We start from the raw sequence: 13,140 nt of genomic DNA, 5'->3' as shown, positions 1-13,140 counted from the left end.
AGAATTCAAATTGAGATATTTACTGGCTCGCGCTCGGAATACAAGTAAGTTAAACAATCTATACATTTGTGCTTTATACCAATAGACGTCAGTAATAGCGAAAATACTTTATACGTAAAATAAAAAGTTTGCGGTTATTAGTTTTTGTATTGTGCGTTTTGGCATCTTATACAAAGTGATTAATTATAGGTATAAAAACATCAAACACACCACGAATGTATATCTCGTTTGTTGGTTTTAGAAATAATTAGTAACGTTTTATAACGTGAGTAGTCACTTGATATAATAGGGAAAAATTTGGATATTACATATTATAATTAATTATTGTGTACTATGTGTGCAGACTACACTGCTAGTAATTATTAGCCCGTTGCATTCCAATAGAAAAAGTAAATTAATAAAATATTTCAAAAGTGTTTAGTTTATAAGAGTTTCTGCTGACCAATGAGCTTAATGCTTTCCACTTACAACGAATCACCATGTATTTGACATGGTGATTCTGTGTAAGTGTATCTTATTATTATATATTCCACGTAATTTTCGAAACGGGAGAAATTATTTATAAGAAATATGTTTGTTGTATATTACACTACTTTCTTCGATAAATAAACATGAAACTGAAAACGTGTTTTTAATTATTATAACAAAGTATTTATTATTATTAATAACAAGCCTTTTCAAGTCAAAAATACTTTTTAGATAAATTTGATACTCGCAGTACTCGTTGTAAAGTAATAACGTAAAAACGTGTAAAAGTAATTAATATCATTGCGAATTTCTATACATTGATGACTCTCAGATGCACAAGAATATTTGTAGCTACTACAATACCCGGCGATAAATACTGCACATCGATCTTTGATAGTGTGGGATAGAGATAATGCTCCACGAAGCCGAAATTAGCCGATTGTCTCTTTCCAAAGGTCGATGTGCAATATTTATCACCGGGTTCTGTACTACGGTAGATTGAAGTTGTTCTATAAAGAACTAATGTTCATATTTGTAACTGATAATTGTTCCCGTATATATAAAACCCTAGCTAGCATCACAGAGACAGAGCATATAATTTAACATTTAGGTATTCGTAGCGCGGTACAATGTTTTAGATAGATCTATAGGATAAAAAGTGTCGGAAGAAACTCTAGCAACGCTTCTGCAAATAATAGTATTGCGATGTCAATTTTCGATTACTATACTATTCATAATTAAGAAAAATGTTTACATAACATTCCTCTTTCATGCTATTTCACCGTATTATCATTATTCAACACAAACGCATAGTGCTTCACAATACGAGTAGTTCAATGAACATTCCGATAATGACGTCATTTACTGAGCCATTGTCTTTGCGTGTTTGCTATTTTTTTAATCATCTGGATTACTGTGTTAATAACTAATAACTAAATTCTTGTACTTTAATCTGTTTATATTTAAGTTTTGGATTTATATCAGAGAGGCGTCTAGTTTTAATAGCGTATGTGTATTGTACACTTATTATATCTACTGATTCTTTAAACTATTAACGCTGATATATAATATTAGATTTTATCAGTTTATTTTTTATTTTGACATTTATTATTATTACCTGTATTTATAGATTCTACGTTATAGCAGGTTGTAGCAGGGTAGACTAGACAAAGTCTCCATTACTAATTAAAACTAAGAACGAGGGCTACCAAAATAACTTCGATTTAGACAGTTTTATAGAATTTTTACCGGATTGGACTCTAGAGTATAAATTGAAACATATAAGTGTTAACATAATTAGATGGTTATTCGTATTCGTTTATTCGTAAACCAGTATTTAAAATTAATCTATTTTCATATACGGTTTATATATGCTTCTGATCTATATTTTTTTAAAATTAATACTAAGTTACTTATGTAGCATATAGTATAACCCACAATTATGTTCAGTAGAAACGTATTGATATCACTTCTTCTTTTCTTGCCTTGCTTCTGTCTTGTCTTGCCCGTAACTAGCGACTTTCGTGACCTGACCTTAAGTAACATATCTTAGGTCCACCTAGTGACCGGCTTGGGTACCAGTGGCGTACCTAGGGGGGGGCGGTGGGTGCGGTCCGCACCGGGCGGCACTTACCTTGGGGCGGCATTTTTTATATTTACTTATAGTTGTAAAAAGCAACTTTTTCATTTCAAATTTATTTTCTTTCTTGAATAATAAATAATTATTATAAGTTTAATATTTGATTTATATAAATTATGATTAACTTTATGATTTCGAATATTATTCCTCGGTGTATATAAATGCATTTTAGTGTAAATATTGGATTCTAATTCAAGAACAAGATAATAATTTTATTTTATTGTATTCATTAAAATTCGTTGAAATCGTAAAAGGATCTTTACGACTTTGTTCGGCAATTTTTCCTAACTAAAATTTTTTGATATCAGTTTATAAGTGTCATTTCTTATGAAAAGTTTGTATTATTACTTTGAAGTGATATATCAATATTTTTTTAAATCAAAAACCACTATTTGATTGACATATAATAGAAAGGGCGGCAAACTGGAAATCGCCCCGGGCGGCAAAAGTTCTAGGTACGCCACTGTTACCCACGTCGCGTCTACTGGATTTTAAAAATAATGTTTAATATAAGAAAATTCTTTCAAAGCATTATGACTTGGTTTATTATACTACAATACTATATTCGAAAACGTTATTATTTTCTCTATATATGTTTTATTGTCACTTTTAAGCACAAAATTATACTTTTGGATGATTTTCGATGTTTTAGTATATTTACGTACGTTTTGTATAATTACGTACGATACGTATTTTAGAGATATCGTATAAGCAATGTGGGTTTTATAATTTCATCTAAATCAGGGCTCGCTATTCTGGGAATATAGGATCGAGCGAAAAACATTTTTATAACACTGTCTGAAACTCGTCCAAACTCGAACTGTCCCAGTTGTATTTTTGTTATAATAAAAGGACGCAATAAATTCAAAACTTTGACACATTAACGGAGACAATCGTAAGCTTTCATTTAGCCAGTCCGACGCTATAAAAGTTTTCTAATCAACAGAAGAAGCTTAGATCCGTGTGTTCACTATTTATGTACAAAGTTTTGAACTCATATATTTCGTAAACGTTGATTATATGTACTCGATGAACATTCAGAATTCGTTTTATCAAAAGCTATTACAAATAAACAAAAAAATAAAAGGTAATAAAGAGTTACTATCTAAATACGTTAATATCAAAATACACAAAGATTAATTAATTACAAATAATTAGTTTTCTAATATATTTTGTACACTGTAAGATTTTATTAATAACGAAATTTTATTGTAACGCTTTATGGTACATGTAATACTTTTTTAATTAAATCCTAATAGCTCTTATTAGTTTTGTTTCACAGGAAAAGATGTTTTAATTAAGTCTGTGGTTTGTATTAAAAAGTATCGTTTTTTTTACTTCGATTCACGCGTCAATATATAAAAGCGGTAGATATTTTTCCTTTTTTTTTCTTAAAAACCTTCTTCATATTATAACGAATATTACTTATATAAAGGAAACCTATTCATTATAAAGAAAATCCTGTGTTGAAAATGTTAAAATGGTAACGCAAACAAAATAAAGCCTCTTATCTTGTTTACACTTTTTACTTGGAACGTATACTATTATATACGTACTAGCGTTTCATTGAATGTGGTTATTTTGTGTCAATTTTGGTTTTAACAAAGGACATGTAATATCTTAAACACTGTTTAGTTTAACAAAATTTTGCGAATCTCATAAGCTTTTTAGATTTACTTCTTTGCTCGCGCAATTGAACCTGTAATAAAGAGATTTTTTTTCTTATTCTATGGTATAAATGGAAGGTTGACAACAGTAACGGATCAAGGACGGATTCAACCTTATCGGGTTGGGTACTCGATTTTGCATTAGCCACAATGGTAAAAAGTACAATACGTCACTCGCAAAATACGCGACGGTATATCATTAAATTTTTCTAGAAAGGAAAGCATCCAATTAATAAAAACATTTCTTAGCATAAAACAGGCAATGGTTACTATTAAAATTTATGTAAGTTAATCAGTGTTTACACTAATATTTATACATAAATGTGAAGCCAACATGGTTTTTCCCTAACCTTACAAGAAATCGTCATAATTATCATCATTTTAACCTAAGAGCGTCCGCTGTACAAAGTTCTGCCCCATGGATTTCCAAAAGGGTCCTATGCAGAGCTTAAAAGCTGCCTGCATCCAGCGTTTTCCGGCGTATTTACAACCTTGTCTGTCAACTTTGTGGGTGGACGTTCCACGACTGCCGGTCTGTAATTTCCACTTTAGAACCTTAAGGGAACTGAAAACCTTTTTTATTTCCGTAATATTTTAGCCTATACAGGTTGTGTTAAATGCTGTCCTTACTTTAACTAAGTCTATCAATGTGAAGCTGTGTTTATCTATCAAACCAGAGTTCAGGGCGAAGAGTTTTATCGAAGTTTTTTGATGTGCTGCATTAATACTTTAGGTTTTACGGGCACCAGATGAATCTAATTTTTTTTGGTAAATTTTTGTGTGATCAATTTAACTATCATTTTTTTCTATATTAATATTATTAAACATCGGCATGCACAAAAACTACATTTCTTTCCGGTCCCCCTAATATATAACACATATTATTAATTATTTATGGCTACACAAGTTGACAACATTATACTAAAATTTCACAGTGGTGTAAGTTATTTGGACAGACCATCCTTTTCTGACGTCATCTTTGATCTAAAGATGAGAATGTATTGTTATCACTATTGTTTGCGAATGGATCTTTTTATCTACCTGAGACCCTTGTTGGACTACGGTAATATTTTTTTACTAAGCCTTTCTGAAACACACTATTAAAGTTTTTAAATTTGCTTCATATATATTAAAGTTGTTCGTAGTAGCTACGGAGGAATCCGTGCGTTACGCGGTTCTTACGGTGCCGTTGGACCGTAAATCATATGATTTAATTTGAAGTGCTTAAAAGTGTGGAACTGACTACAATCTCTGTATGACTAACCAAAATGAATAGCATTCAACCCCACCATCGTAGCGGCTTTGATTCCTTTTTGTAATTGTTTGCATAATATTATTTTTAGCATATTTTTTATTACAAAATCTTAAAACATGCATTAAAACCGTTTAGGTACAATTAAGTACAAAAAAGTACAATTAAGCACTCAAGTAATATTTTTCGATCAAATGTAAATTAAGCAAGTAGATTAGTTATGTTAATATATTTTTTAATTTATTTACGAAAACAGGCAAGCGCGTCAAAACTTGTGTTAATTTTATGATAGATACTAAAGACATTATTTATTTGGTATGGTTAAGTGAATAACAAAAATAATAATTATTGCACTTTAATACCAAGATTAAAATTAATTTTACTCGTAACTATTGTGTAACATAAATATGAAAAACTAAATGCCCGATTGTTTATTTTTTGTTAAGTGTTAAGATTATACTTTTGCGGTTAGTTTCCCAATAAATTAACAAAATAATTGATAAATAAATCATTATTTTACTTAAATTATGATTTTGTGTCTCAATTAAAAACAATTTTAATTGTTAGTAAATTAGGCTGGAGTCAAACAATGCTAAAAGGTTGATGTTTTGGAATTCGTCAGGTCTCCTTTGTTTTAATGTAAATTACCTTTGTTAGCGACAGTTAACATGTCCTAATGGTAAATAAATGTGTGTACATTATTAACACGTGTTGTAAATAAATATATAAAATGGAGGTTCCCGCATGAACGAAGAGATAGTCATGTTTTTTTTTTAAATTTGAAATCGTAATTTATAAAATTTTTATAACCTAAATCTTTTCTTTTTGTAACTTACTTCATATTAACTATTCTTCTTAAAATTTAATAATGATTGTAGGTTGTAACACAAACAGAAACGTTTTCTATTTTATTAGAGTAGCAACTTTTTGTTTGTAATGGTTAAACGTGAAGCTGGAATTTTTACGTAGTGAAGTACCTAGTTCGCTTATTTAAAAACATTAAAAAATATCGGACCATGTTATAGGGTACCGTATCACGTCTTTATTTCAGTCGTAGATAGTCCTTCTGTTGGCAATGGGACATCTCCAAAAATTTCCTATAGAAGATCCGGATGAAAGCGGTTTGCATCAAGCAACTCTCTACAACTTTAACAAGGTTGTTCGTTCATTTTGTGGATGAAAATCCTATACACGGCGCTTGCAGGTCCGTGATCTGCAGTCGAGAACCTTAACACCCCAGTGGCCATCTTGTACCGAATCGTATTTATTTTATAATCAATAGCGTATGTTTCTGTGTTTGATTTAGAAAATAATGATTATTCGTTATATTTACGCGTTGATATTAAAATAAGCAAGCTATCGGGTATTTAAAATTTTAACAAAATTGTTTTTTTACTTCTACTTAATACTATTGAATACTATACATGGGGCTTTAATATTATTATCTAATGAGCCTGGTGTAGAATTAAAAACTCTAGTCATTTAAGAGCCAACTGTGAGAAATTAAAAAAATAAAAATTGAAAAATTATTTTAAAATATACTTTGAAAATAAACGTGATTTATAAATACAGTTCCAACTATGATAAATAACTATACTTTTTTACCAAACAATACTGTAATCAAGACTTACTATGTATTCATTCTTGTTATGTGAAATAAATGCAACGTATCATTTAAATTCCCACAGAAAGCCTTTCTAAATTAAATTTTTAGGCTTAAGTGAACAATGTCTTCACATTTATTTCGAAAATAGTTGTAGTTTCAAAATATTTCTTTAACTTTTTGAGTATGATTCTAAATTATTTTCTGGCAAGAGGGTAGTGACAAAGACACAGTGCTCGTGAGCATTGGCTTACTGAACCCTGGCTTAGAGGCTTATGCACATCGTTTCTATAAAACAGCAAAGGGATATACCGTCGGTATTTTATTCTTTTAATATATGACACAATAATTCATTCACACATACATTTTATTTAAATTATGTCTTAAGAACACAACATCGTAACTTAAAAAGAAAATTGTTATTCACGCTAAAAACTCAGTTTTTAATGTATGTAGTTCTTCATCATCGCCATTACAATCGTAAGACGACAGCTGGATATAGGCATGGTCAGAATTTAAAAAAATATTGGGCACTGTATCAGACAGTAAGGATGAAATATTTAATTTATAAATATCTTTTCTGATCGTAATTAGTATGTTTTTTATTACATTACCAGCAAAAAAGTATTTGCAAAAATGATGTCAAATTCGCTCTTCTGCGGTGGAGGTGAGAACAGTAGACTGAACTCCGAACAAGGCGTAGGAGAGACCCGGCGCTTGCCTCTCCACGCCCTGTTATATATATGTATATATTATTATACTTAGTGTCATACTAATTTTGCAACCTGTGAAGGTAGGTTGTGGGTCCAGAAAGTCAACAATTAATTTCACATCTCATGACCAACCAACAACTGTTGGCCTTCCCGAGGAGAGCTAGACATCCCACAGTGCACACTGAAGTAGCATGCTTTATGTCACACGATGACAAAAACTTTGATATCGTGATTTAGGGATAACTGTTATTCTCACATAACGGGAACGAAACAACAAAAAGAATATATCTAGATATATTTGGCTTTAAAAAATAAGCCAAAATTTAATAATAAAGGCATTTTTACGTGAAGGCCATAAGAAATATAAGCAAAATAAAAATAAATTAAATTTTACGACATCTATCGGATGTCTATCGAAATAATGGGATTTATTTTGACACTACCCTCTTTTTCTCCCTTTTGTTTAAATTTATTCCATCGTCGAAGCCGCTGTTAATAATCACTACTAAACGCCTGTTAAAAATCAGTCACAGAAACGAAACTAACAAAATTGTCCTTTTCTAAAGGTTATTTACTTACGTTTAGTTTTTGGTTTAGTTTATTCTATAAAGATGAAAATCTTTGTTGCTTTAATAAAGTTGTCGATTACTATTAATAATATTATTTCCACAAAAAACTATTAAGCTGTGATTCAATGACTTGTAGCTATTTTATAGCTGTCTATACTTTTATTGATACGTTAGCACATAATAGATTTCTATAAAAATTCCTGTTAAAGAACAGACACAAATTTTTTTTATCGATATTTATTGTTAAGGAGGGGTCTGTAACGGAAAGGTGCCGTGTCATGATAAAACAGATTTCAAAAATGTTTAAATTATTTTGGAGAAAAGCGAAGGACAGGATGGCTTGAAAAGAGTTTGTCATCAATTCTGTTAACGCGTTTCAAGACGGACACGACCTTCAGTAATGAATAATCGATTGAGAAAACTTCAAAAATTCTTGCTTCGATAATGAAATTAGCTGAGAGCAGAGAGAACGTATGGCAAACGTTTGAACATAAACTATTTATTTTTAATGAAGTTATTTGGCTAAATATAAAATCATTACAAGTATGGTTGTGAGTCACGCAGCCATTAAAACAGTTAAATCAAGCTAATTTATACATTAAAGTGTAAAAAATCAGCGTTTTCATTAATATACTAATCAATTCGTAACATATATTTAATCGGTCAGAAATATAAACATTTTTTGCGTCTTAATATATACGCTAGCCAAAATTCATGTGTCAGAAAAAAAATGAAGTTTATGATGGAATCTAGTTAAAAAGTTATGAATTGTTTAGTAACAGCCGTAAATCGCAAAAAGGTATTCAAGTTTTCAAAGCCACATAAAGGTAAAATTACGCCGTTTAGAGACAAAATAAATATCTTTTTAAAAAATATTGCTAGGTTATTGCTGCTACCAATAGTGGAACTTCTACAAAGAGACGACAACGAGATAACAAAGAGATAACAGTGGTCTTTTGCATTTCAAGATGTCGAATGCTATTAGCATAAAACTTATTTTAAATCTTATGTTTATTGGCGCTTCTTACATTATATTTTTGGTATGCAAAGTTATGAATAATTTTATAAATATAATTGACTAAAGGTAATTGCACAACAAACATTCATAATGTACGTTTACAGAAAAATTATAAGAAAATACATTTTCTTTTGTTATGAATCTGAGTGGGTTGTCGATGAAAAATATGAATCTTTGAAGTATTTGTTTACGTTAATCCACGAAGATTGTAAACACATCTGTGGCGAAAAGCGATTTAGTTTTGTATACAACTTCTCAGAAATATGTAGAAAATACGAATTATAATATTGTTGAAAATGTGATAGGGATAAATTTCTCAGCCCATTGAACATTACGGATAATATAATGGCATATTTTACTTTATCAATTTAGCGTTTTCGAGAATATCTTCGACGTTTCCTGTTTACGAACAGAAAAATTATTATATTATATTATATTATATTATATTATATTATATTATATTATATTATATTATATTATATTATATTATATTATATTATATTATATTATATTATATTATATTATATTATATTATATTATATTATATTAAGAAGCCGTTTATTGAAAAAGTTAAGAGGCTGGTTGCAGACATGCCTTCTAAGTGCCACTTAAGCCTGTCTACTGTCTACTTCAGGTGAACGACTTGCTGTTCATTGTTAAAATATAAACTGAAAGGCATTTGTTTTTGAATACATTGTGATGTAATACAAATTTGAAGATAATCATTAAAACTATAGTTTCACTACCATTATAAGAAAATGTTTGTGTTGAGTTTTTCAAACATTTTTTGTAAACAAAAATGATAAAACCGCTAGTCAATTATATAATCTCGTTGTAGTAAAAGCTTTTGCAGTTCGGAGGTGGTGAGAATATCGTCGTTACACAACATTGCAATGTACATATACAAGTAATAACCATTGACATGTCTCATTTTATCTAATCGTAAGCTTTTATTTTCTTATTTCCATTAATGGGACAAATAAGTTTTAAGTCATCTTATAGAAATATATATAGATTTTGAATTAATTTTAAATAAACATATATAGGCCGGCATCTTCGGCTTAACTTGTCTACTTACGTACATATAAAAATAGAGTTATTAAAGTCCATCGTGTTTATAAAAGGTGTCCGGCGAAAGGTATTTCCTTATTGTTTAAATGCTTAAAACTTTGGAGATATTTTTATGCACATCTTTTTTTTTATTAATTCTAATTTGTATCGCTAGTGTTTTTTTTTTCAATATTTATTTTTCGCTTAAACTAAACGCAGTCAGTTGGGAGAGGGTTGCCGCTATTTGATACGGATCTTTCTTCTCCCAGCTGCGAGGCACGATAGCGTTTTATAATTTTACAATTTTTCTTACACAATTTTCTCTTATGGGTAAATACAGCTAAAATTTATACATATGAAATATTTTTATGCACATCAATGACGGAAACAAGTAATTGAATGAAAATTAAATCCGTATGCATTGAAGTGAGCTCTCGAGTTACGGATATATTTGTACCGAACGAAACCAAAAATATATACTTAATAATATTTTTCAAGGGTTAATCTTGCATGTCATTCTGTATTTATTCCTCGCGTGGAAGTAACTTATTATTATAAATTAGTTATTGCTATATATAAAAGTAGGCAACCTAAATTACTTATTAACATATCTTTGAAGTAAAAATATCTACGTGATTATGATAGGTAATATCAATACTATTTTTGGAAACTTATAATGGGTAACTTATATGGGTATTATATTGGCCACGACACTCCGAACTTTATTCTAATATACTCAAAAGTGAGGCGAAGAATTGAATCGTTTTTATAATTTCTGGAATTAATTTATTTTTAATATCTACAATGATTATTAGCACATTAATTTAAAAAGGACGGCGTTGCTAACAAAAATTATTGCAAAATTAGTATTTTTAAAGCGTGGATTATAATTTAATTATTTTATATTACCATTTGGACGACAGAGAAATAAATAATTTCTCTGTATAACCCATGTTCTCACAGTAACAAAACGTATTTAAGAATGGTTCTACTATCTATTGCCACAATAGTGTGGTGTTTTAGATGTTTAAACATTATTAATTCATTTGAAGAAATGTCATGCTTCGATTGGGAGAAAATAAAGAAACATTTTTCTAAGAAACATCTCATTTCAAGTAAGCCAAAGCGAACCAACTTACTCTTAATTGCATGAAATAAATTTACAGAGATAACAGCTTTTGCAACTTTTCTTCCTTGAAATTAAGTTCGTTACAGGTGATAATAATATCTTTAGCAAAGGCCCGTCAATCTTGACAGCATGGCGTCTATGTTAACCGTCAAACAATTATTATTGATTAAAGCTTTGAAGATGCCAAATTAATTTACTGGGTTAATTTGTAATATCTCTGCTTCGATTATTTTCTTACGGTATAAAACAAGCCGGGCATATAAATGAATAGAATAATGTGTTCAAAGCCTTTAACAAATATAATTTGGTTTTATGTTATATGTAAATGTAAAAATTAATGAAAATATTTAAAAATGGAAAAATTTTTTAAACGTAAAATAATTTTTTTCTGGGATATTATTAAGAAAATAAATATTAGCTTTAAATATTTTTCGAACTTTGATAAATGAGTTTAAGTTATATTAATCGTTACGTTATCTAAGACAATAATTAGTAAATAAAATCATTACTTAATTCCTTTTATATGATATAAGTATAATAAATACTATTTCAAATACCTAGAGAACGCCTTTTATTATATTAAAATTTTAGTCAAATGTGAATATTGTCTTCTCGTTTATTTCCAAAATATCTGTAGTTTCACAGCTCTTTATATTTTATAAGTAAAGTAACCAAATTCGGTGGCTCGGGCCGCTACATACAAATGTAGCGACCCGGGCTGAGGGTTCCCATGGAGCCCTCAGACTTCGCTACCTTAAAAGAGATTTCATTCTTAACGCGCTCTTACTTCGCACCCGTGGAACCTGTAAATGCCACTTGAGCAACAGTGCAAATCAGGTTAAAAAATTAAGTAATTATTTTCTGTCAAAAGTGTCATAAGTTGCTCGTTGCCACGGCTTGCTGACATTCTGCTTAGGTACTTATGGACCTCGTGTATAAAAAACAGCAAACAGATATACTGGTTTTTGTGATTTTATTGCTTTACGTTGCATAAACTCGTACAGTAATAATAAAATTGTTTTAAATTTGTGTTCTAAGAATCATCGAAAACTATACAAGAATAAAATAAAAAAATGTGGATAACGCTAAGCACTCAAATGAACGTTTTAAGGGTATATGGTTCTTCATTGTCATCACTACAACAGCAGGATGTCCTCTGCTGGACGTAGGCGTAGTTAACATATAAAAATATTTCATATCGAATCTGTTAGTATACATAAAACATATAATTTATAAAAACGTTTCCTTTCGTAATTATAGTGTGATTTGTAGCATTGCCTGCAATAAAATATTAAAATGATGTCAAATTCGCTCTTCTGCGGTGGAGGTGAGAACAGTAGACTGAACTCCGAACAAGGCGTAGGAGAGACCCGGCGCTTACCTCTCCACGCCCTATTATGTATTATTATAGTTAGTGTCATACTAATTTTGCAACCTGTGAAGGTAGGTTATGTGTCCAGAAAGTCAACAATCAATTTCACATCTCATGACCAACCAACAACTGTTGGCCTTCCCGAGGAGAGCTAGACATCCGGCAGTCGAACTGAAGTAGCATGCTTTATCTCACACGATAACAAAAACTTTAATATCGCGATTTAGGGATAACTGTTATTCTCACATAACGGGAACGAAACAACAAAAAGGATATATCTAGATATATTTGTCGCCCAGAAAATAAGCCAAAAATTTAATATTAATTGAGTTTTTACGTAAAAATCTTAAGAATAATAAGCAAAATAAAAATAAATTAAATTTTACGACATCTATCGGATGTATATCGAAATAATTTTCTTTTTTCGGAACTACCCTCGTTTCTCTGTTTTGTTTAATTTTAATCTGACGTCGATTCTCGCCATTAACAAATACAACTAAGCGCCTACTTAAATGCAGCCGCAGAAATTAAACTAATCAAATTGTCTTTTTAGAACAGTTTGTTCACCTTATGTTACAGATGTCTAGAAATCTTAGACGATTGAGTTTGAAATTAAAAATTGTTTTCGCGAGTTCGATGAATAATCGAGTTTAGGAGGTT

The sequence above is a fragment of the Battus philenor genome, unplaced genomic scaffold, assembly GCF_028537555.1.
Source record: "Battus philenor isolate CCGP_79_NKW_IND1 unplaced genomic scaffold, ilBatPhil1.0.hap1 SCAF_15, whole genome shotgun sequence".
NCBI lineage: Eukaryota > Metazoa > Arthropoda > Insecta > Lepidoptera > Papilionidae > Battus > Battus philenor.
Note: the sequence above shows the minus strand (reverse complement) of the source record.